Source organism: Sturnus vulgaris, chromosome 8, assembly GCF_052056855.1.
Source record: "Sturnus vulgaris isolate bStuVul1 chromosome 8, bStuVul1.hap1, whole genome shotgun sequence".
NCBI lineage: Eukaryota > Metazoa > Chordata > Aves > Passeriformes > Sturnidae > Sturnus > Sturnus vulgaris.
In genome coordinates this window covers 5,115,769-5,140,842 of record NC_142250.1, presented here as the reverse complement: position 1 = coordinate 5,140,842, position 25,074 = coordinate 5,115,769, and the positions used below count along the sequence as shown (strand labels likewise).

Genomic DNA, 25,074 nt, shown 5'->3' with positions numbered 1-25,074 from the left:
TCCAACCCAAACCATTCTGGGAAATGCAGGATTGTAGACAACAATTTTTTTTTTTTTTAAGTAGATAATGTAAATTCTGTGCATTCCTGTACTTCCATATGCAGAAAGAAAGGGATATGTGCTTTGTTCTTTTCTTCCTCTGGAATTAAGTGTTAATTATGCTGTTTCTTAGTTTCTGTTACGTATTTTGATCACCTTTTCAGGTTTGTTAGGAGTCTTGATCTTATTTAGATTGCTGTGGAACATAAGCATCCCTCTTCTCAGAGAGAGAAAAGCAGGATGCAGAGAATATCAAACACTTGATATGCATCTCTTGGGTGTGGAAGCATGACTGGTGCTGCAGCTGGGGTCTGCATTTGAGCTGGCAAACAGATCCTGCTGATTGGCTGAGCAGAATTTGTTGCAGTGGATATATGTGTGTCTATAAATATATAAATACAATTATTGCCTAGTGTTTGTACTATAAATGCCAGTCCACCATGAAATTCTATTCTTCAAACATTCACTCTGATTTCTAAGACTTGGGGAAGATTAGAAATCTAGAACTTGAGAAACTTCCCAGAGCTATATCCAGGCATAAAGGACCAAAGGAGTGAGAATTGCAGAGAAGCACATGTGGAGAACCCAGTCTTTGGCTGCAGCCCTGATGCTCTCTGAGCCAGGACTAGGCAGAGGAGGTACCACAGCTCCAGTGCATCCTTTTCCTTTTTAACTTCCTGGGAAGGTAGGGAAGTAACACTTTGTGTCACTGCAAGCAAACTTGACAGAAATTTTGATTTGTTCCTTGCCTGAGTTTGCTTGGGGCAGGGAAGGTTTTGGTCTCTTCAATGACTGTTTGGCAGCAGAAGAAAACAGTGAGGCGGGGCTGTCGTGGGTGGAGTGGGAGCTTCAAAGTTTGAGAGAAGCTTCTGGTGAGTCACAAGGCACAGAAACGACCCCTTGGCTTTCTAAACTCCTCCTCCAAGAGGAGTCTGGGGGTGGCTGGATCCAGACTTGGTCAACGGTTTAAGTCACTTTGTCCTGCTCGATTAATGATGGCAAATCAGAGGTATTTATATAAAATAGTTATGACAAATGATAAGACCAACGACTGTGATCAAGATCATTTACTACACAGTATAAGAGCTAAAGCTATTATTATGGTATAAGATTGGGTAGTGCGCAATAGCAAAGCAATATTAAAGCAACTATATTACAACCAGAAAAAAGAAACAACTAATAGGGATTGATGTAACTCACCCAGACCAAAGCTCATGGGCATATCTCTTCCACTCAGTCTCGAGGGGTATCCTTGGGGACTGCCCCCAAAACCCAAGGGAGGAATCTCCACACACTTCAAGGAGGAATATGGACTGGGCTTTTATAGGACTGACATCTGTCAGATGTCTCCAGGTCAGCTGGGTCAGCTTAGCAATTTTAGATATTTGCCACATCTGCCATATCTTTACCGAGAGGTAAAGATGTCCTGATAGAGATATCAGGATAAGCCAGACTGATTTTAGCACAATTCAACACCACAAGCAGCACACGATGCCCCTCGCAGCCCACCACTGATAGCCTTGCTCAGTGTTGGAGCTGTTTGACCACATTTCCAGGCAGAGCATCCTGCTGCAGGAGTAACTGCTATTCCACAGCCGCCTGTGTTACCCAGCTGGGGTGGACAGTGTTATTTGAAGCCTGATTCTGCCCCAGGTTATCCAATAATTCATATTACGCCTGATCAGGTGCAAACAGAAACAGCTTCATGCTCCTTTTCTTGTTCCTCAGGATGATGTCAGTCAGGGATGCTCAGCTGCTGGGTAAATTTGGGATGCATGGACTTGATCTCGGCATAGCCTGAACTGGAGCTGGAATGTGCCAGTTTGTTGTACCAATTATCCCTATCTGTTATTCCTTCTCATCCTGCCTGACTCCTCTGTCCCAGCCCTGCTGAAATGCTCATGCTGGAAAAGCTCCGCCATAAATAAATAGCAAAGATCATAAATAGGCAAAAAAGAATAAAAATTCATGGGGCAGCTGCATTTCAGACCATGGAACTCACCCTTGGCAAAGGGTAACTGTGATTATTCCACATATTCCAGCCACAGCAGGAAACAACACTGTTCACTTCTGAAAAGAGCAGTTGCTGAAACAGTTTTTTCTTGGCCTCAGAGCTGGTCACTGAGAAGTGACATTATTTTTGGTACCAAGGAGCTTGACCCCGAAGTGACAGAATCTGTCCTCCCCCTCTGGCTGTCTCAGAGCACATCACTGCTTCGAAAACATCTGCAAGGGTAAGACAGTGCTGAATTCTCAGGGCCTGATACATCATTGTCCATCAACTATGCTGGTTGATGTGCATCTCCTTTGGCTCTCTGGGAATAATATCCTAGAAACAAAGTCAGGTCTGGGCATAAGCTGCCTGTTTGGTGAGATGGATGTTGTTGGCTGGCAGAGTGGTGCTTCCAGAGACCCGTGTCCTTCAGCTCCCTGGCATTAAACGTGCCCCCAGCATGGAGGATCTGTGCCATGTGCTCCCCTTGCTGGAGATGGGATTAGCAGGTATTCCTCTCAAAGTTCATGTGATCAACCAAATTAATTCATCTGTTCCTGAAACCATTTGGGGGTCTAGAGCAGGAAAAGGTGGAAAAAGGAAGCACACAGGGCACTTTAACTGAACTGACCCAGTCTGATTGTCCTGTTCCCCTCACTGATTTCTGGGCTGCCTGAAAGTGATGTCCGCTATTGTGGTTACACTCCAGGTAGTTCATGAAGACATTGCTTGGCCTGGTGGTTTATGAGCCTTTTCTTTCTCTGCAGGGTGACACAGTAAAAGCGAGTTTTCATCTCTTTCCTGCTTCAGGAATTGTCATATGAGACATTTAGGACACATCCTGGGTCATTTCATGAGGGGATTTGTAATACCCCCTAGTACCTTATAATAAAAAAGGGATGTATATTAACAATTTGATGTCTTAACTACTGCATTTTTTGCACCTTATGGAGGAATTGCCTGGGGGTCATGTCTATGGCCTTGATGGACACAACACCTACTTGTTCCTGTCCTGTGCTTTGCCAGCTGCATAATTCAATATGCTGAAGGACCCAACGACTGTAAATACCTGTTTTGTTTCTGTGAGAAAATCAGTGCTGTGATCCCTGAAAGTTAATGTCCTGTAGACCTCTCTGCAGAAACCAATTTGTTAGTAGAGCACTTTAATTTTTTTAATTTATTTTTTAATGTTTTCCATTTCTCTCTGGTCTTTGTACATTGATTCTTCTCCTTGTACAGGTGGAATGTTCTGTTATTGTTCCAATAGTGGGTTTTAATTATCTTTTTATTTTCTGTCAAGTGGATGGGAGAAATTAAGAGTGTGATTTGGGAAATTTGCCGTCTTGGTATGAAGTCTTAATTTGAATGGCATAGTGCATTTGTTCCAGTAGGGAAAATGTACCCTGAATAAAACAGGTGCTACCATCATTCCATGTATTTTACTGCAGCTTAGGTGTGAAAGGAGCTGCAGAAGCACTGAAGTGTGAAGTGTTCAGGTTCTCTTAGCCTTGAGCAAATAAAAAACTTGGCATTGAAATTGAGCTGGAAAGTCCACCCCAGCTGGGAGGTTACTTTTTGTGGTTTTTTTCTTGCCATTTTATTTCAAATTTTCTTCTGAATTTGAACACAAATCATGAATTTTAAAACTCTGTTTAAATAGGATTATATCAGGATTTGGATTGGGAAGGGTAAAGGAGCATTGCTGCAATACAGGGCAGTGGAGTTCCTCACTAGGGCCATAACTGGGCTCTGAGTTTCTTACTCTTAACTATAAATGTGATTAAACAATGAAACAATACTGAGTTTTTACTTCAGCTTTTTTTCCCAGCTGTTCCTTTGCATCACATTCTGTCTCTTTCCTGTGTGCTCCCTCAGGTTGGTAGAGGGAGTTTTCCTCCAGTTCTCAACTGCTTCAATGCTCTTCTTTATGAAGAGTAAGAAACATCACGATCTGTTAATTCCCTTATTGCCCAAAATTTCTCATTCTAAAAGGCTGCAACCAGTCAAATTTGTCTGTAATTTCTCTAGTGGTCTTAAGAACAGGCCTATGTGGATGTGTGTAATAATGCTAAATAAATACTGGCCAGTATCAGCCTGGGCCCACAAGTGGGAGTATTTCCATAGGAAGTAGTGGCAAGATCATTCCTAGGCAGGAAAAGCTGACTGGAATTTCAACATTGTGACAGAGACACAGAAGTGATTTGTGGGTCCTCAGTTTGCTATAAGACAAAAATGAATTGTCCATTTTTTTTTTTTAAGGAAAAAAACCATGAAATTATATAATTCAACTTCTGTGGGTGTGAGTGCTTAGGCATGATGTGATGCTGAAGGACCCTTCACTCCAGGAGATGAAGGCACAAGGAGGCCTCTTTAATGGGAGCTGAGAGACTCTGATTGCAAATAAAGCCTGAATTTTTAATAGTTATGCTGAAATAATCGCTGCCAGAATTTACCAATGATGTGTTGCTTCTCCCACCAGTGGCTGTTGTGAAAAATTAAGGCATTTACTCTCTCCATCTTTCTCATTCCCAGTGGATAATAGGAAGAAAATCTGTCCCCAGTGCTCTAAATAGTTAATCCAAGTTGGTCATAATGAGGAATTCTGCTTTAATACATGGGTATCTCTGTAAGAAATAGGAAAAAATAAATTAATAAGAAACTAAGTAGATCCATTCATCAGCAGTTGGAGCAGAAGAAGTTTCCCAACATGTTCCATCTAGGTTATGATTCTTTTCAAACTGAATATGTAGATCTTGCTTGGGTCCTTACAACCAAGTAGTTAAGGCATTAATTTTTGTGTGTTTTGAGCAACAACAGGACATATTATTAACATCATTAAGTACTTGTGATAGAGACAAGTGGGAAGTTTCTATTTGTATGAAATTGACCCTGTTTTCTCCCTGGCACCATGAGGGAAGATGGCCGTGATCTCCCTTTACCACACATGTTCCTTTATTGGAGTCACAGAATATCCTGAGTTGGAAGGGACCACAGGGATCACTGGTTTCCAGCTCCTGTAAATGTGATGTTACCATCCAATCGTGTAGGAGGAAAGCTCTTTTTCATTTCTTGCTACCCAAGTCATTGGATCTATAAACCATGAAGTGGCTTGAGAGATGAAGGTATGTTTACAGGACAGGCATAGAAATAGAAAATATGTATGTATGAGAGGCAGGCAGTGGGGTTTTTTATGTTAATTAAAATGCAATTAATTTCAATTGCTATTCGCATTTGAGCCATTATTGTCTTGCACTCCAGAGTGACTCTTCATCTCTGTTATCCATATGAGGTTATTCATGATATAGCTTGGACACCTTCCCTTATGAACACTGCAAGTAGTGACTCCTGTTCTTTTCTCTCCCTCTGTCAGTACAAGGGTGAGAAATAGGCCTGGCAATATTGCAGAATCCCAGAATGGTTTGGGTAGGAAGGAACCTGGAAGTTCATCTGATTCCAGCCTCCTGCCATGGGCAGAGACATCTTCCACTACCCCAGGCTACTCAAGGAATGAACAAGATAAAATCTTTATAGAACTGATTTTTAAAAAATTAAAACTAACCCTGTGCATATTTGGTGTAGTAACAGGTTGAACAGGCAGAGAGGTGCTTTCATTTCAAAGAAATGTTTTGAAGGGAATGCTTGCACTAATCATGAATTTAGCACAGGTAAATGCATAGATAGAAGTTGTGTGGGGTTATTATAATTTCCCTTTCATCAAGGCATTCCAACCAAGAAGTCAGAAGGAAAAGAACAAAGAAAAGAAATGGCACAATTACCAGTTAATTTAAAGTAACTAAAGTGTATTAGGCCCAGTCAAATGAACCATTTAATTTTTGTTCCTTCTTGTTTGTAATCTCATAAGTATGAGTCATTGAAAAGCCAATCTGGCTGGGTACAGTGCGTGCTGTTTTATAGTCCTTGCTCCTTGCCAGCATAAGCATTTCCTTGTTAATGTTTCACATCTGTTCTTTGTAATTCAGTGATTATGTGCAGGCCTCTGAGTCCTCCTTGTTTGTTTTAAAAGGACAGCAGGAAGCTTCAATTGCGTGAGATTAAATCAATGTCTGTGATTTATCGAAGTTTGGGTGTCCTGGGCTGCCTCTCTGCTGCTTTGAGTAAATGAATATTTTTAGCAGAAGATGAAAATGGGGATGGTTGGAGAAAAGTCATAATCTGCAGTTGGAATCAGTTGAATGTTTCAGAATTGAGTTGGCAAGTAGCTGTTGGAGATTTATACAGCTCCCTTATCAGTCACACTCAGGCTCCTTGCAAGCGTTTCTGATGTTTTTTTTGTTTTATCCAGTATTCAGGGAACAAGCTTTCCTTCTGTGGGGATCTATGTCCACACAGACACAGGGTATTCATGTCCAAACAAGAATATCAGTGTTCAATAGAAATCCTCCTTACAGCTGATGTTATTGCCCATTCAGGAATATAGAAAGTGGAGGCATCCTGTAGTTTAGGTGACTGATTGCATATAACATGTGCTGGTTTTGCACATATGACATTTGGCAAGGAGGGAAGAAGCCACCCACGGAAATTATTTTTCTGAGAGGAGCTGCTACCAGCTTCCTCCGTGTCTGATAAAAAACAATCAATGATTAGTTTTGAGAACTGACAATTTGTTAAACGACTGATAAAGCTGAACACGCCTCTGTGAACACACATGTTAAAAACAAGCCTGGGAAAAGCTCTCTTTCTTTCCAGCCTTTGCAGAGAGAAGTTCTTCCCCCTCCCGGCCTGGTGGCAGGGGAGAGGAGGCTGCGGGGCCCGGCCGAGGCTGGGGCATGGCTGCTAACATCTTACCAACATTAAACCCTCCCTGTTAGCATGGCTGCTAACATCTTACCAGCATTAAACCCTCCCTGTTAGCATGGCTGCTAACATCTTACCAATATTAAACCCTGCCCCACTGCTGGCCTGGGCAGAGCCAAGGTCCACCGGGGCCCAGGAGCAGCTATGGGCTGGGCCAGGCCCCCTCCACCATGGCCTGGTGGGGGGCCAGGCCGGGCCCCAGCAGCTGCCAGACAAGGGGAGGGGAAGCCATGAGCCCTACGGCATGTTCTAGCCTGGCTGCTAAGATCCTAGCCTCCCAACCAATGCAGCTGCCAAAGAATTCTCCACCGTAAACAGCTCTGACCACCAGGCAGGGAACTTATGACCATCTGCAGACCTGGGGCAAGATATTAACTCTTTCACTACATAGATGAGACTTTCAGACCTTCAATTCTGGAGTGAGAGGAGAGTACAGAGTAAAGGCATGTAGAGCAACAACATGAAGACACCAAGGTCTATAAAGAAGAAAGTCAGGTCCCAGATGGGAGGAGAAATGAGATGCCTTAGGCTGAAATTCTCTTGTAAGCCATGGTGATAGACTATGATATATTGAATATCCCTATAAATCATGGGAAAAAGCATGGGAAGATGGAGCATTCAAATTGTAGACATGAGCAAAGGCATCCATACTGAACAAGTAAATGTTGAAGTAGCTGTTTTCCCATGAGAAATTTGCGCACAGAGAGAGAGAGAGAGAAGAGTGATGAAGACCCGTTGCCCCCAGGGAAAGAAGAAGTAGTTCTCTGTTCCCAGATATGATCTCAGAGATAGAAGAGAATCCTTGCTTCTGAACAGCTCATCCTTAAAAGTGTACCCCATTAGCTAACAACTGAGCCCTCAAGAACAGTTGTGGGAAAAGCTGTGAGTCGAGGAAACAGACTTTTACACAGTGATCAGATTTCCATTCTCACGGGCGGCTGATTCGCTGTGACATTGAAACCATGAGAGAACTGTTTCCTCGTGGAGAAGTCTCCATGGCATGGCAAGAAAGACTTCTCTCCCTAAGTGAACTGGAGAAAGACTATTCTAGAGGTAATAAACTGACTAAATTGTTTCTGTATGTTGTCAGTGGGAAAAGAAAGAGGGTGTGGGGGGAGGAGAAGTGTTCTGAAAGTTTTATTTGATTCTTATTATTCTTTTGGTCCTGTTAATAAAGTTCCTCTTTATATCCTTCAAAGTTTGAGCCTGCTTTGCCTTCTTTCTAATCCTATCTCACAGCAGGAAATGAGTAAATAATTCTAGTGGGTGCACTGGCGATTTCGCCAGCACTAAGTCCACCACATAAATTAGTGCATTGGCTGGGAAATCTCAAATTGGCAAACCAAAATCACTACATATAATATGCAGTATGGGAGGGCAAATGATGTGAAAATAAATTAGTTACTTGGTTTGTAAATACTTTAATACCTTCTGTGTTTCTGAGGTGCTCAAATACACAAAAGAGCAAACATAATCAGATAACTGAATAATTATGAACTGTTTTACTGAAGCACATAATAAGCTTTCAGGTGTTATAGAGGGAGGCTTATTATTTACAGTAGAGTGGAACCAAGAAAAATCTCTTTGTGCAGACAAAGCTTTGCAATTAAAATCTTACAAGAGACTGGAGTCTGATTCAGAGCTCCATTAAAGATATCTGGGTAACCTTGGGCAAATGAAACCTCTAGCCTTGAAGTTAGATACTGAGCTATGAGAGGCAGGGATTCTGCAAATGAAGATCCTACATCCCCATCCAAGCTGTCTGTTTCATGTGGGCTCAATGTTTGTTCATTCTTATGTGGCTGTGTATTGACCAACCTTTGGTGCTGACTTGTGTGAAGGTGCTCTGGCTCAGGGGATGCTGACAGGATAATGAAATTGTCTTGATTAAAAAAGGTCAAGGGATGTGCCAGTCCTAAAAGAATGTAGAGGACACTTGGGTGAAGACTGTGATAGGGTTGGTGGCAGAGATCACAGAGGAGAGTCCGGGACAGCACCAGTCTGGGGCACTGATAGGTCCAGAGAGTGTCCAAGTGGGCCTTGGTGGCATTCACCAGTGCAGTCACAAACCAGTTCTCCAGTTCCCTCCAGTGATGGGGCTGGCCAAGGAAAACCACAAGGCTGAGTGTGAGCTTTGCTTTTCCATTTCCAGTGTTCCTACCCCCATATCTCCAGGGACACTCCAGCTGCCTCACAGCCACTTTGAGCTCAAGATAAATGGTTCTTCTCTGCTATTTTGGTACTTTTCTATCACTTTTAGGGTTCTTCCCTTGGAAAGCAGCATGACAATGTGAGTTTAGATCAAGCATATAATAAAAATTCTTCAGCAAACTCTCTCAGACTCCACACGCTGTGACAGCTGGGAAGCCAGAGGTATATCCTGGAGGTCTGGATTCCACATAAATGTTGCAAGTCCTTTTAGGCCCATGAAAACTCATGGTGTCTTGAATCAAAGTTCCTCTGCCTAATTACAGGCCATGCAAGGAAGTCTACAGCCTTTTTGTTTGTCTGGAACTGCTGTGGATGCTCTGATCCCAAGGCTGGGCTGTCACTCTTTGCTCTGGGTGTGCCATGCGTGTCTTGTCCCTCTGTGAGACATGTGCCTTTCCTGACTGGAATGTCTCAGCTTTCTTTCCCATCTTGACCCCTTTCTAAGTCCCTGATACACTTGTTGAGGTGGAGGAGTCAGAATTATGTGCAACAAGTTTGCACTGTGGATTTTACAAGGAAACACTTGACTTTCTTTTTATTTTTTTCTGTTTTCTGTTCTTTTATTTTGCTTTTTAAGTGACTGTCAAGGAGTCTAAACCAATTTCCTCACAGCATTAATAGTTGCAGCCTCATGTTACTGTTCCTGCATATCAGCATTCAGCAGGTATCCATCATTTTGTGTGGAAAGCCAGGATGTTCCCCTCAGGTCCATGACTCCACATCTCTTCCTGTTGCCTCCCATCCATCACGATGATTGCTCAGACACTGAGACAGGAAGGTCCATCTGCAGATCTCTGCAGGTGGCTCTCACCACTACTGTCTGGACTTCCTTTGTCTCATCCATGGAATGTCACCTTCCCAGTCTTTTTTTCTAGAATAATTCTGGCTTATTGGGCAGAACAGCTTCTGGCTTGGCTAGCCCAGAGCTCCCCAAGTGAGCTTGCCCTGAGCACTCATATCTCCATAACCAGTTATTTATCCATGCAAACACCCCAACTTTCCTCCAATATGTTTTATAAATGGAGGCATTGTTGACTTTTGTGGAGGATCTTGGATGGGGAGTTGATGATGAAAACACATTTTTCCTATTACTGATGCAAGATAAATTTTGATTTAGTGATTATGTCTTCCTTTAAATAATCCTGTATGCCAGGGATATAACAGCTTCTGGTTTACGATATTTTAAACTCTAATATGGCTTTGATTCCATCATGTTTTTGAGGTTTTATGATTACAATAAAAAGGGTCTTGTAAAATTATTTATATCCGTAATATAAATTTCCCTTTACAGAGGGGCTGTTGACATCTTTCACTGTAGGGTTCAGTATTCTCACACAAAAAAGATTTAATTTTGTTTCTTGTCCAAGCAATCACGTTAGACACACAGTGCACATACCTCTTTTCTTCATGATATTTAGGGTTTTTTACACCTAAACTGACATTTAGATAGAAGTAATAAATTTACTTGGCTCTTTTTCTATATGTTATGAGAGGCTACATCAGGAATCACATTTAGAGCACTGACATTTCCAGCAACAATACCTGTATTGTAAACCCACTGGATATGTGGACAAAATCAAACTTGGTTAGGAAAATGTGTATGAAAATTATTTGCAATACAAGCAGGGAGAGGAAGGGGCATTAGCAGAGCGCTGCCAACCCCACCCCCTTAGCAGCTTGCTGAAATCTCGCATTTCCCTGCTGAATTGACTGTGTCAGAGTTAATGCTGGAGAAATGCCAGAACATTATTTGAAGTCTCTCTTTGAATATGGGATGTGGAGGCACCAGGCAGAGGATTCCCTGCAGATGAGGAGCAGAAATGCTGCCTGTGCAGCAGACAGAGAAATCAGCACTCTTAGCACCGGGATATTTTTAGATAATCTTAACCTGGTGAATAGACTCAATATAGAAGATATTAATTGCTGGTACAGTCAGAAGTACTGAGAAAGTCTAGGTTTGCACCCATGATTAATGGAGATTTCAATTATCCTAAATTTGATCATTGCTTCCAGTAAAATTGAAGTTAAATTGAAGTTAAATATCACGTTAGAGATAAATTCTCTGTGCCTTTGCACCCAGCTGACTTTATAAAGTGTTTATGAGCTGACTAAACACCACAACCATAGGAGGAGACTTCTTAATTTTTAATTCTTTGTTTACTTCAGAGCGTTGACAACTAAACTTAAACCCTTCAAACTTAGCTCAGAATGAGGTGTGCTGAGGGTGTGTCTGCAGGAAATTCCAATATTTATTTTGATTCATTCAACTTGGGTTTAAAGTTCCAATAAGAAAAGGTATAATGGACAGTTTTATGTCAGTTTGCAAGAGGTTAAGTATTTTCAGGGTGGTTTTTTGTTTATTTATTTATTTGTTTGTTTGATTGTTGCTTTGGTTTTTATTCTGGAATCCTGGCTCGAAGTTAAACATTTTCTGGATAAAAGTCAGAAATAGGCAACATATTCTGAATGTTAAAATGCAATGAAAATTGTGGAGTCCAACTTCGAGATTTCCTTTAAAAACTTTAACTTGCATAACTTTGGTGTTTTGTGTTCTGTTTGGAACACAGTATATTTAACAGAGGAAATACTGAATATACTTGTGCATTTCATGCTGTTCTTGAAAACTTAATTTTTCCTTTTCTTGCTGCTTTTCAGGTGCTCAGTCATAGAGCAAACCAAGTGTATCTATGTACACATGCTATCCCATGGCTCTGTGTGTGCTCTTTGGAAACACTATCATTTATTGCTGTTTGTGAAGCAGAAAATTGCTGGGGTGTCTGAGGTGCAGCTCTTAATTCTGTTGAGGGGCATAAGAAGTGAGCTGGTTATGCTACTTCAGGGTATGTGGCTGCACAACTCTGGTTTTGTCTGTAAAATTGGTTATGATTCAACCTGCCTCATCTGTATCTGAAAGTTTTTAATTCATTTCAATATTCTTCAAGGAAAAATGTGAAATTTGTAAAGCATAAAACAGATGTTGTGTAATGGATTTAAATTAAAATACCAGCGTCTGTTCAGATGTAGAAGGTATTTGAAACCAGGTGCATCTGAAAATCCTTTGTCCCTGCCTTAAATAACTTCATAGGCTGACTGGAATTGGTTCTTTCTAAATTGTACAGCACCAGTCTAGAGCAAAACCATTGCCATGAAACATTCAAATACTATGACTGTCTTGATTTTGGAACTGCATTTTCTGCTCTTCCCTGTGAGGGTGGGCAGGCCCTGGCACAGGGTGCCCAGAGAAGCTGTGGCTGTCCCTGGATCCCTGGAAGTGTCCAGGAGAACGGGGCTTGGAGCAACCTGGGATAGTGGAAGGTGTCCCTGCCTATGGCAGGGGGTGGGAATGGATGGGCTTTAAGGTCTCTCCAACCCAAACACATCTGGCATTATGTGAAGGACAAGACTGTGACAGATCCCTTTAACCAGACACAGGGTATTCACATATATTTTGAAAAGCTTAAAGTATAGGCCCGGCATTCAAATTTCTGGTGGGGCCAGAATTGAACCATTTCCTCACATGTAGAGTTTCATAATGTATGATGTGCTCTGAGGAATTCCAGAAATTTCCAGGTGAAATTTTTGCCAGTAGGGTTTCTTTTAAGAAATGTGAAGATTAGGAAAACAATTCCTATGTATATGAACAGGATTCTGCTCCCAGGGAGAAGATCACAGCTTTAGTTACAAAACTCAGGCCTAGCTTGGAGTTAAAATGGGAGAAATATTGTAGCAGATTTGTCTAACCCCCAGCTTACCATCATCTCCATTTGGGCAATTATTAACCAGATTATTTCAAAATATTCTAAATCAAGCAAATTGTTTTAGTTGTGGCAACTGAAAATATAAGTACTGCTACATTTAGTTGTAAAAATGAAGTATTTTTGTAGTTGCACTGACTGGTGCTGTAAGTCAAGCATTAATCAAATAGATATATTAATTTTTCTGGTTTTGGGGGGTCTGTGGTGCAGCAAAGAAAGAATGCATGACAGTTAGGAGAACCTGGAATCTGGAGTTTTTATAAATGGAATCAGTTAAATAAGAAATAAAATATTGGGGTTTGGTTGCCACTGAGGTGACCTCTGGCTTGGTGACCTCTGAGGACAAACAGATAATATGGCATTTTTCTGCTAATGAATGTCTTTATATTAAGATGAAGAAAGCCTTGGCTTGAAGCAGATGTATCAGTGATGAGATGCCAGCAGCACTCTGGGAGGGAGATTTCATGCCAGAACATAGGCTTGGAGAGGAAAACAAAGAGGAGATGTAGGAACTGACTGTCAGAAAATCCCTCCTGGAGAGGGTTTCTTCCCATGCAGCTGCCACTCTTTATTTGGGTTTGGATCCCATCACCAGGGTCTGCTCCTGGTCATGTCCACACATAATTTCTGAGCAGGACAAAATGGTTTGCTCTGATCTCAGGGAATCTCTTCACAAGGCTCTGTTTCCTTGATCTGAAAACATGCCTGGTTTCCTCCTGAAATGAGGTTCATTCATTGGCGTTGGGAAACTTTCACTCTTTCATACAGTTGATAATGGCTCAGAAAACAAATCAATTAGAAGCTACTGAAGTACTGATTGGTGCAGTTCTGTTATAACTGAATCCCAGAATGTCACCATGCTTAATGAGATTATTTGTCTCTAACAGTGAAAGGTTGTTTTTGTAATTTATATCCATTAACCTTTTACTTTAAAATTACTCAAATTATTGTATGCCTTCTCATAAGAAGCACCTTTGTTAATACAGTCAACTTTGTATAGGAAAAATAACTTCTGATATTTGGATTGGTTAATTTTGAATATTTTTAGCCAGTTGTTTTGATCACTTCTGTTCTTTGAACCTTGGTAACTCCCACCCTTAAATTTGAGACTTTTAATGTGGTTTCAGTCGCTTTTAAATGTATTCAGTGCTTTTGTACTGTGAGCACAATTAAGAATTGCTCTAATTAATATGTTCATAAATGTTAATGAACAGGCACATAGTGCAACGTTCTTTGCTGTATTTACAGGTGTCCAAAGCACATGTATATCCCATTTGGGAACCCCAGTCTGCAAAGTTTCAAGTGCAAACTATTTTAAGTTAAGAATGGGCATAATTCGAATTTTTTCCCTCGAGTACTGCAAAGTGATATTGTTAATTTTTTATTCTCCCTTTTAAGATGAATGACCTTACCTCTGAGTTTTTTCTGATGCTTTACATTATTTCAGCAATCCTTCTTAATTAACTGGAGCCCTTTATGTCCTGGACATGTATTTGATTGAAATAGAAGAGGATGGGACATGCTGTACTTTGATTCTGAATCATAAAGCAATTTGATGGTTTAATTAAGATCACACCTCTGGATTTAGTTGAGCACCTGAGACTTTTGAACCTCTGCACTTCGCAGGCTGCTTAATCTTTTATCTCCTGCCCAAATTTCTTGCTCTGAGATAACTATTCAGGGATTTTCTTGACCACTTCCTTGCTGAACCCAAACCCTTGAAGGAAAACCTTGAAGGAGAGGGAAAGATGGATCATACAGGGAAGTCTGGTAGGTGAAAACACAGAAGAAGAGAAGTTTTCGGAACAGATGCCTTAATATTAGAGGCTCTCTTTCTTCCTACATGCATTAGGTACACACTCACTGTTCTGGAAAACAGAGGAAAGGTATGTTTACATGTAGATTTGATAGAGAAAATGCCTGGAAATATAATTGAATTTCTCCGTTTTTTAAAAAATACATTATTTGAATTACAGGAGATTTTCAGGTACTTCAGTAGTGGCTAGGTTTCTGCTTCTCCTAATTTCACACCTTTCATTTATTTTTCTCTTTACATGCAATTTAATAGGCAACTTGGTAGTCCTGCAATGTGAGATTCATGGTTGATTTTATCTTGCTTGTAATTTTTCTAATGGATTTTCCTCCCTAATGCTAGTTTTCTCCCCCAGTCCTTGACATATACTGAGGAGCTCTTGCTCACCTCTGAAATCTTTTTTAATATGAGCAGACTGGAGCGGGGGAAGATTGCCAGCGACAGGAGGAACACTGGGCTAAATGTCACTTGTCTGAGAGCAGCTTCTGTGCAATTGGTGCTGTTTTCTCTTTGTCACCAGAGGAGGAGAGTGGGGAATATTTGTAATAGAAAGCAAGTCTTGGAGAGCCAGCCTTTGTTTTGAGGTGGAATCTTTCTCTTTGAGCTGCACAGCCTTTGACACCAAGGTGATCCATGTCTTTGTGTGCATGTGTGTATTCTGTACAAAGGCTGTAATCAAATAATTCTTTTCAGAAGTTAGGAATCCAAGCATTCAGAAGTTCTCACTGTACCATTTACTTTATTTTTCGCCCTTTGGTGTTGAGCCTAAAGCAGGAGCCTTGTGGAGCAAAGAAGTGATTCCAGATGGTTTCATGATAAATCTGTGCATCAGAGGTGAATTAATTCTGCCTCAGTAACTCCAAAACTGATGTTTCCAACACCTTCACTTCTTACATGTGCTTTTTGTGGGTAACTTTGTTTCAGAAGCTTTAGAAAAGTTCTGGTTTGTACTGCTGAAAACCAGAAGGAGCATTTCCTACCTTGGAGCAGGAATAGCTTTCTCCTGAAGTGTTGCTCAGTTTCATGAGTACTATAATTTGAAGCATGTGACCCATGGCTGAGGGATGTTGTGTGTTGTCAATGGCTCCAAATTCCTTCATATCCAAGGAGACTATTATTCTTCAACACCAGCTCCTTACACAACCATCTCTACTCATCCATGACAAAGAATTAAAGAAGTTATTCTTTATTAACTCCAGAACATTTATAGCAGTTTTAGAGTATTTGTGGCTCTAATTTGGAAGATGAAGATTTGTTTCAGCCATTATTTCCTGTGTTAAAGGATTTCCACTGTTTTGCCCTGCTTTCTTACCAGCCAAACTCATTCTATTGGTTGTGTTCCCAAGGTTTCTTCCATGGCATTGCACACAATTTTTTCTCGCAATTTGGACCAAATTTATCTTATCTATCTATGAAAAGTGTTTCTAATAGATTTTTTTTTTAATGAAGAAAAAGTGATTTGAAGATAAGAGCTTTTGGTTCAGATCATCCTCTGCTTCCACCTTTGTTGGTGCAGCAGCTTCAACTCTGCTGCTCAGCTTGATGCTCCTGTGCCTGCTGCAGCTCCTTAGGCTGGTGCTGTGGCTCCATGCAAATCATCATCTGCCCATTAATTGGATATTAAAAACTCATTCCAGTGGGTTTCACTTAGTTTTTCCTAGAACCTATTACTGTTGTGAAATGGTAGATTTTCTGACGTTTTAAAGAAATTTAAGCTTGCAATTTTCACATCTTACTGGCCTTTTCATTTGAAAAATAAGCCTTGCACCTTATATTTTCCTTAGTATTTTTGCAATCTTTTCACAAAATGTTCTTTATTTAAAGTGACCCTTTGTCCTGACGAGAACAGGCAAGAAACATTCCTGTTGTGTTTTCTGCATTCTGGTGAATGCTCTTGAACCTCTCTTTAAGATCACTTGGGATTGCTGGAGGCAAATAAAGTTTTAAGCTGTAATTAATGAAGAGTAGTATGAGTTATGGGGCTTTTTTTTCCCATCTGAGGAACAGTGCACTGAGCAGGACTCTTCTAGGAAATATTGCAGGAGGGTTTGGAACAAGATGATCTTCAAGGTCCCTTCCAACCTAAACGATTCTGGGGATGGTTTAGGGAATTGGTTTGAACCCAAACCACTCTGGGATTTTTTGTAGTTGATTATTGACAGTCTAAAATACCTAGAAAGAGGCAAGGGGTGAAGAAGGGCCAAGTCCTTTCTTTGATCTTAAGAGCCACAGATGTTTTGGAAGGCACTTCCCTTGGGATCATTCTTTGCAGAGCATCTTCTCTGTCCCAATCCTCCCAAATGTGTCACATTCCAGGTCTGGTTGTGCCTTCTGAGTTGTATCCTCTCTTATCCTGGCTTTCTCTTCCTCAGAGCATGGGCTTCTCACTGCCTGCAGCACCACGAGGAGCCTGCTGAGCGAGTGCAGGGGGAGGACAAGTGAGCTTCTCTGGGATAATGCCCCGGATGCTTCTGCATGGCCATGGAATAAGGTCCAGCTGACAAGCAAGGCTGGGGGAGCTGTGGAAGTGCCCAGAGGAGAACAAGGGATAAAGTGCAGTCAGCTGAAGGTTTTATTGGAAGCCACACACACCAAGGGTTGAAAGGTAAGGGACTTTTAAAAATTTAATTTTTGGGGTACTGTTAGATGCAGGGAATACACTTTATTAATAAAGAAAACAATCTGAGAATCACTGAAGCTGAAAAAGCTCTCCAAGCCCATGGAGTCCAAGCTATGCCTGATGCCCACCTTATCCCCAGCCCAGAGCACTGAGTACCACATCCAGGCCTTCCTTGGATACCTCCAGAAATGAGAACTTCACCAATGTCCCCCCTTCCAATTCCTGACTACTCTTTCCAGGAAAGAATTCCTCCTGATGCTCAACCTTGTGAATTGTTTCTAATATGTATCTTTATTAAAATTAACCGTGGAACTGCATGTGTTAATTTGCTTGAGTTTAGTAAGTTTACCTAATGTTTAATTTTAGGTTGGTTCTGGTGATCAAATATCCTGGGAATAAAAATTTCAAAAAAGCTGACTCTTACTTGACAGGTTAGAGGTGTAGAGATTGAATGTAATGCTTGAATACTGGAGGCAGACTGGAGTGACAGACAGGAGCGGGACAACATCCTTGTAGGAGGCTGAAATCATATAAATACAGAATGGAAATGGAGAGTAAGAATGAAGTTTTCAAAAGTAGCTTGAAGATGAGATCAGTTACCACATTATTCAATGTTTTTAAATCACAATTCTTTAGAATTCAAGGAATGCTACCATGGGCCTGGATAAAACATTTTTGACTAACGTTTGCAGGGGATATCCAAACACATGAGAGTGATGTTCCCTTCCAGTCTTTTGTTATCTGTTTGCAGCTGATGGAAAGCATCCTTTTCAGGGTTGAAACTGTGTATAAAATTGTAGCTGGCAATTAGTGACAATTAGAAAGAGAGTGTGAATTGTCTTCCATGCATCAGAAACAGAGCTGCTCTTGTTGGGTTTTAAATGGGAAGCATCTGATGTGGGAGACACATGTTGGGTGATTTTCCAGGTGTGACATTTAAGTATTTGCTCATCACACAGCTGCCTGAAAGGATTCCTGCCCTGCGGGGAATGGGGTTTATTAAATGTTGCAATAGATTTGCAGTTTGTATTCTTCATCATCTCGGCAGTACAACCTGACCTTTTGTGTCATCACCTAAAACTTGATGTAATTACATCCAGTGCATAAGATTACTGTACTCACATCTGTTTCCTTTGTCAGCCAGCCTGGTTAATTAACATTTGTGCTGGTGATTCTCAGTGAGATCTCCAAATATATACAAAAGGCAACATTAAAATAGTTTATTTCTGGGGGGTTGTTAGTTTGTTTGTTTTTAACATATATGTTGTGTTTTAGCACATTCTCTCCTAGCTGATACTCCCTCTGCCAGTGTGGGTCCCATGGGCCTGGTGAAGTTGAGTTAATAGAGAATAAAACTGCCGTGAGGTTTTTAGGGTTGTACCTGTGCTTTCAGTTACAAGTGGTAGTCAGACAATCTGTCAGCAGTAAACTCTCATTTGTGTCAGGAGTGGAGCAGCAAAACCTTCCCAGCATCATCAGCTAATGAAAACTTGCCCAAAAAATTCCACAGGTTGATCCTGTTACTTGATAGGTTCCTGTGCTATGTTAGGTGTTATCTAGGCAGAAGATTCCTTTTTTTTTGTGGAGACAACAGGTTTACAATCAACCTAGACAGGAAGTTTTAAGCTACTTTTTATGTTGCTGTTTAAGAGCATGTCCCAAAATCACCCTCATTTACAAAGTCAAATGATGACACAGAAAAACAGAAAATTCAAACTGAACAGGCTGATCATTATTTATAGTTTATACTTAATTTTGTAGGCCTAACTAGGATTAAACCACATCTAGGTCATATTTGTGTAAAATGGCAAATATCAAGGAATTCTGACAAGTTATTGACATTTTTCTATTTAGCATTGCAGGTGTTGTTCTCTTATAAATTTAAATTGAAAGCAAAATGCTCAGAAATAGGGAAGTTTTAAAATATTTATTCTTTTATACTATGAGCCATCCCAACCAATTCAGAAATTGTTACCTCACAGCAGATCCAGAAAGGTCTTTTACATGGGCCTGTTTTCAGTACTGCTCTTATTTATTGCAACCACTACAAGTAAAAATGGTACTTTAGAAACTCATAGTTGCAGCAAACTTCTGGAGTAATTATTCTCCCAAGTATTTTCCAATGTAGCCTTCTATAATGTATCCCACACACAAAAATAAAAAGTGAAAAGCATTTACGTTAAAATCAGTTTTAAATCACGTAAACAAAATGTTTTTCTCATGCTGTACTCAATCAAACTCTTTCAAGTGCGGGTTGGATTGTGGTGTTCCGTCAGCATTAGCTGTGGTTTGCATTCCAGTCCTAGGGGAGGGCTGGAGTAGGAGCTGTAGAAAACAAAAAACTTGTGTCACTATTTTTCATCCCTTCACAAATGCTCTTTTTCTCTCAGGTTTACTCAAGCAAATGTGGTAAATTATTTCCAAAACTCACAGTCAGTGTTTTCTTCCATCCTCAAATGAAAAGCTTCCACTTGTTCTTGCAGGCAGACATAGCAGCAAAGTTATCTTTTCTATTTATTTAGTATAGAATGATCACATGGCTGCTCAGCTTCTACCTTCAACTAGATTTAGCTTCTAATTAAAAAAGAAAAGGAAAAAAACCCAACCTTTATGTGTGGAAGAGCCTTTTTGCTTTTCATCCCTAATTGAATTCACAGGGTGTTGAAAGAGAAAACACTGTTATGAATATTGGCCCTTTTGCAGGCTTGAGGGCTGAAGTCTCATCTTGAGCTGGTTATAAAAGCTCAACTGGTGGCTGATAACCTATTAGTCTAACATTTTCTGGCATGTAGCTTACACACCTCTTCCTTAGCATTTTTCCCTTCCCCAAAGCTGGCAGTCACTTTAGATTTACATAGAGATTTCCTGGAAACATTTTATTTCTTAGCAGTGGCACCTATGCTGATGTCTGGAAGCTTGATTGGAATCAATAAATGTAATGAGTAGTAAGATTAATTCTCCCAGCACTCCAAAATCTTTTGGCAGTTGCATTAAACTTTCAAACCCTGTATAAATTTCTCAAGCAAATTTATTTAGTGAGCACCAGTTATGGCTGTCTTGGACAATACATGAATGTAATAAAAGCATGCTCAGTGCTGCCCAAAGTCAGGGTAGCAGCAAAGTGCTGGCACTTGTAAATCACATCTCATGCACTTCATTTAGAAAGAGAACATGCAGTGAACTCACTGCAGCACATGGGAATATTTTTTGGTCATTTTCCTTTTCATAGAATCATGGAATAGATTGGAAGGTACCTTGAAGGACATCTCATTCCTGCCAGGGACAACTGGCAGGGCAGGGACAACTTCCACTACCCCAGGTTGCTCCAAGCCTGGCCTTGGACACTTCCAGGGATCCAGGGGCAGCCACAGCTTTTCTGGGCACTCTGTGCCCCTCCACCCTCACAGGAAACAACTCCTTCCCAATACGTCATCTATCCCTGCCCTCTGGCAGTGGAATGTCATTCCCTGTGTCCTGTCCCTCTATCCCTTGTCCAAGGTCAGGTAGAATAATCTGGTTTAACTTTCCCTTTAGGAACACAGAACGAGTCAGGTATAACTAGATAAAGTTGTGTTACAAAACCTGAGAGAGATTACATCCCACAGACACTTTGAGGATTGCTTTTTCTTTGAGACAGCTGAAAATGATCAACTGTTACCCAGTCTGGAAAGGTCAGTTTTTGACTGACCCGCAATTAACTCAGTCATTCCATTTTTAGTTCAAGTCCTGAGGTGGTTCTTGGGTTGTTCAGGAAACGAGGTCTTCCTGTATGATATCCAAATTGTCAAGAGTAATTGTTGCTGTTACCTTGCAATAATACTCCTGCTTTAGAAATGAAGGTTTAACGTTGTGGGGTTTTTTTGAACATAAGAATAGTAATATTTAGCACAAAAGAAATCTATTCTGGAAAGATACTGGCTGTGTATTCACTGAAGGTTTTGGTGCTCTTTGTGACTGGCTTCCATGAAGAAGTTTCCTTTGAATAAAAGCTATCGTGGTGTGCTGTAATCAGAAAGACAACATATAACAATATTAATACATTTAATAAGAATGTTAACATATTTATTAATTCATTTAATAGTCCTCATGCTTTTGATTTATTTGTATGATAAGGAGAGGGAAAGCTGATGGCCTTTGATTTATTTGGGTATTTTTCCAGAAAAATGTAAACTGGATGTGTGTATCTTATGACCACATACAAGTCTCTCTGAAGCTACCAAAACCAGCTTAAGGATAAAGTTTCATTTAGGTACCTTATAGACCTTGAAAGGGTATAGGTTGTCTTCCATGGCATTTTCTTCTAATTCAGACTGTTTGTGTCACTATTAATAAATAATTTTTTCCAAAAGCAATCCCTCAGCACCAACCTGCCCTTGGCCTGTGCAGTGTCAATTCTGTGTTTCTGGGGTTCTGGACTTGTCAGCTTCCAGCTGGATGTGGGGTCTCTCAGACATGATGAAAAGGTTCTGTGATATCCACTGGCAAACTTCTTGCAAAAACAATAAACAATAAAGGGAAGATTTTTGTACAAAAATCTCACCCTGGGAGACTGTCAGAGACTAGAAGACACTAATTTTGTTGTTGTTGCAGAGAACAGTGATACACCTTGTACAGGTCTTCTAATGACACACATCTGGTGTATTTTTATTGATGCAAGCCACTGCCTTTGGGGGAATCCTCTTGGTTGAAGTGGCTTTTTGGGCAACAGACAGTGGGTGGGGACTTTGGAGAAGGATTCTGTGTCAAGAGTTTTTGGCCTCAGATCCTCACCAGTGTGTTTTAAAGAAGTTAGGGGGAACTTTAGCAAAGAAGTCCTTCCATGAAAAAATAATAGATTAGAAAGTAGGAAATGGAGGTTAAAAGCCTGGGATTAGTCCTCATGAGGGAAGGAGCTCACTACTGGAGTAAGTAGCACATCAGGATCTCTGTTGTTCAGTATATCCTGAACAGTCTTACTGTGGATACATGAGGAGATTTAGTGATGCCACTAAACTGCTGTTGTGGTTTTGGTTCACCAACTTGAAATTTCCCTGCTGTGAGACAGGATCAGGAAGAAGGCAAAACAGGCTCAACTTTAAATGGTATAAAGAAAAAACTTCATCACTAGAAACTATAAGAAAAAAGAATAAAACTCAGAATAAAACTCTCAGAACACTCCTTCCCCTACCCCCACTTATTTTCTTTCACATTGACAATGTACAGAAAACCAATCAGTCAGTTTACCATTAAAAAAAAAAAGTCTTTCACCAATTCACTTGGGAGAGGAGACATCTCTTTTCAGTTTATGGAGATTTCTTCATAAGAAACAGTTTTCTCGTGGCCTCGATGTCACAGTGATCAGCTGCTTGGGAGAATGGAATTCTGATCACTATGTAAAAACCCCTTCCTCAATTAACAGTTTTCCCACAATCATCGAGGACCATATTAACTTATGGGGCACACTTTGAGGATTATAACAGTTCAAACAAAAGCTCTCTTCTTTGAAAACAGAGGTCTGTCTTCTTTTTCCCTCAGCAGGGGCAGCAGGGATTTTCATCTCCACTCTATTCAAACTTTTGGGATCACAGCCATTTTAACATCTGCTTACTCTTGTACCAATACCTCTGCTCTTATCTACAGTTAAAACAGTCACATCCACCCCATAATATATCTTTATGTATTATAGGGAAACAAGAGTCTCTTCTCCATAGCATAAAAAAAGAGAAATTTCCGTCCATGACTCTTCTCTTTCCCTCATCTAGGACCTGACTCTTCCTTCTGTCTGACCTTGGTGTTTTCCTGCTGTTTCTGTATCATCATCTTGGTCCTTTTCTTTCACTCAGGAAAGAGGGCAAAGTGCCTGCAAGTCTTACTTGGGCAGTGAAAAAATTTAATACCCAGCCCGGGCAGCAGAGGGTTCTGTGATCTCTTCCAGGTGGGAGACTCGAGCTATTTACGATAAAGAGTCTTTCAAGGCCACGCTGGGGCTGGGCCAGGATTGTAGGAACAAGTCAGAAAGCAGTGATGAAACTCAGGGCTGTTTTCTGGCGCTTGCTACTCTCAATTCCAGCCATGGGCTGGTTTTCCCTTCCCCCTGCCTGGCAGGCAAGGGTGGAGGAGAGCCTTGCCAGAGCGGGGCCCAGCTGTCTCTCCCCCAGGCCGTGTGGACACCGGGGCGAGGGTGGGCCCGGCTGCCCGGAGCTGCTCTCCTGCGGGACGCCACGGACCCGCTGGCTCGGCCCGGGCCAGCGGCAGGGCAGGGTTTTAATGTTGGCTACATGTTCTGCTGAGCCGCGGGCTCTCTGCTCGCTCTCTGGGGAGGGAGCTAAGATTTTAGCAACTGAGCGGACCTCTCCTCGCCTTGGCTATTGGGGCCCGGCAGCTTCTCGAACCCTGCGTCAGAGCCCGCCCGCCCCTGCCCGGCCCGGGCCACATGGAGGGGAATGGGCCGGTGTTACCTTCTGAGAGGCCAGAAACGAAAGAGAACTTTCCCCGGATTTTTTGTCTTTACACGTGTCTTCCACAAAGACTCTTAAACTTTCTCATCGGTGTAACAATGTGTCAATATTAAAAATCAGACACTGATTGGTCCTTGTTAGGTCCAGAGGAGACTGCCCAGGTCTGAGCGGGGAAAAATTTCAGGAAATCTTTACAAACCACAACAGTTACTTTGGGGGTTCTGAAGGTGAGAGCTGACAAGGAAGATCTGCAGAGGGCTTTGTGAGAGGGATTGCTGTTAAAATGCCAAGTGAAATTCAGTGTAGTTGGCAAAAGATGCATGATAGAGAAATAATTTTGACTTCATCTCTGATCTGATCGTTGCCATTTGTGAGCAGGAGTTTGAATTTTCAGTAGATGAAAATGTCCAGTCCAGATTAACCAATACATTAAAATGTGCTGTGTGGAGAGTAATCAATTGTTCACTGCAGCAGGGACACTTTCCACTAGCCCAGGGTGTTCCAAGCCCCATCCAACCTGGCCTTGGACACTTCCAGGGATACAGGGTCAGTCACAGCTTCTCTGGGCATCCTGTGCCAGAGTCTCCCCACTCTCCCAAAAAACAATTTCTTCCTTATACTTAATCTAAACCTTCTCTCTTTGGGTTTGAAGCCATTCCCTCCCATCCTGCCACTACAGAAAGCAGGCAGAAAAGCCTGTGTGTTTTAAGCATCCAAAGATTAAATGATTGACTGCTTTTCTGCAGGCCAATGTTATGTCCAGTGGTGTCCATGGATAACCTCTTCCCAAGTGTTGGAGACCAGTTGGATGCAGGTGAGGAAGTCTGACAAGTGGGCCCAAGTTATCAATTTTATGCCCAACTTCTCAGCAGATGAACACAAAATATTCTTAAATTATACATGTGGAGATAATAAGAGCTGCAGTGTTGATGTTGCTGTTTCTCAGTCCATGTTTCCTAACCTTAGCATGTGCTTGAACTAAGATTAGACAAAATGCACTTGGTCCTCACCTCAACCACAAATGTAACTGTCAAAGTTCTGTTTTTCTGTGAAATGCTGTATTTGTAGCCTTCAAATCCTTGGCTGTTTTCATGTCTTGCCTTTAGTTTTTGAGTGGGTTTTGTTTGTTTGCTTTATTATTATTATTACCACCTAATTGGTTTCTTTAGAAATTTTCAATGCAAAAGCAAACAAGGCATTTTTTCTCTCCAGTTAGCAAATGTTACCTGCAAGGTTACAGTGCTCTCCTGGCTGGGATAGACTAAGTTTTCAAATTTGGAATTTATATCCAAACATTTTTGAAAATGGATGCCTAGATATATGTGCTTAGATAATGAGTTTACAGAAACAGGTAAAACAGCTTCTCAGAGTTGTTTTGGAGATTGCTGCTT

The 25,074-nt window shown here is 41.1% G+C and overlaps 1 protein-coding gene across 9 annotated transcripts in view; it reads left to right on the top strand.

The window, feature by feature from the left end:
• Nucleotides 1-25,074, top strand: part of PCDH15 (protocadherin related 15) — a 643,743-nt gene that overhangs the window by 100,266 nt on the left and 518,403 nt on the right. For all 9 annotated transcript variants that reach the window (XM_088168755.1, XM_088168758.1, XM_088168745.1 and 6 more), the window contains one exon: nt 16,999-17,231. The gene's annotated coding sequence lies outside the window, so the exon portion shown is untranslated. The remainder of the gene's footprint in view (nt 1-16,998; nt 17,232-25,074) is intronic.